Source organism: Vicugna pacos, chromosome 19 (assembly GCF_048564905.1).
Source record: "Vicugna pacos chromosome 19, VicPac4, whole genome shotgun sequence".
Taxonomy (NCBI): Eukaryota; Metazoa; Chordata; class Mammalia; order Artiodactyla; family Camelidae; genus Vicugna; species Vicugna pacos.
The window spans coordinates 32,519,327-32,520,203 of NC_133005.1; positions in this window are offsets into that span (position 1 = coordinate 32,519,327).

The following is an 877-nucleotide window of genomic DNA, read 5'->3' on the forward strand; positions in this document are numbered from 1 at the left end:
CTCATACAAAGATGCTCTTCATATGCATACATTTGTTCAACAGATGTCTGAGTGCCCACTCTGTGCTTGGGATGGAGGAAGTGGTGGGTAGGTAGCATAAAAGCTCACCTCCTAGGAAAATGAACCTGTTTGAGTGATGGAGAATCTGGTACTTGAGGGCTCTGAATCCCCAGAGAAAGAAGGGAATGATTCTAGTGGGGATGGAGTTGCGGATTGAGAAAGACGGAAGTTTGGACTTGGCCTGGGCTGTATCATAAGACAGCTGTCCAGACAGAATCTTGGCCTGAGACACACTCCTAGAGTCAGTCATCAGTTTACAAAACACCGTCACACACGTTCATTCGTATTACAGAGTCCGGGGGAGGTGCAGGGCCTGGCCAGAGCCTGGGTGACCAGGTGAGAGCCAGGAGCCACACTTGATGCTGGGCTCCTAATACACCCGACGACGTCCCTCAGGGCTGAGGCTTTTCACTGTGGGTGGGCAGTTCCTCCTCAAATAGGCCCCTCCCCTCCCTGATCGCCCTGGGGGCTATGTTCCAATTGTAGGCCTACCAGGATGGAGGGGCATGCTGAAATGGAGATGCTGAGGACACTGAAGGGGCCCTCCACAGGGGAGGTCAGCGTTCACCTTGTGGCCAGAGACAGCCCAGGTTCCGGTTCTCACCTGCCGGCTACTGCCTTCATCATTCCAGGTGGGCCATGCAAGAGGTCTTGGGAGGAGAGCATCCCCATACCTGCCCAAACTGATGTGGGTCCTGGCGAGATGATACTTTTCACCTGTCTGCACACATGCATGGCAGGATTGGGGCAGGGCCACCCGGCTCACCTATGTCGAGTCTGTCCGTGTATTTGTTCGCAGCCAGCTCGACCACCCTTG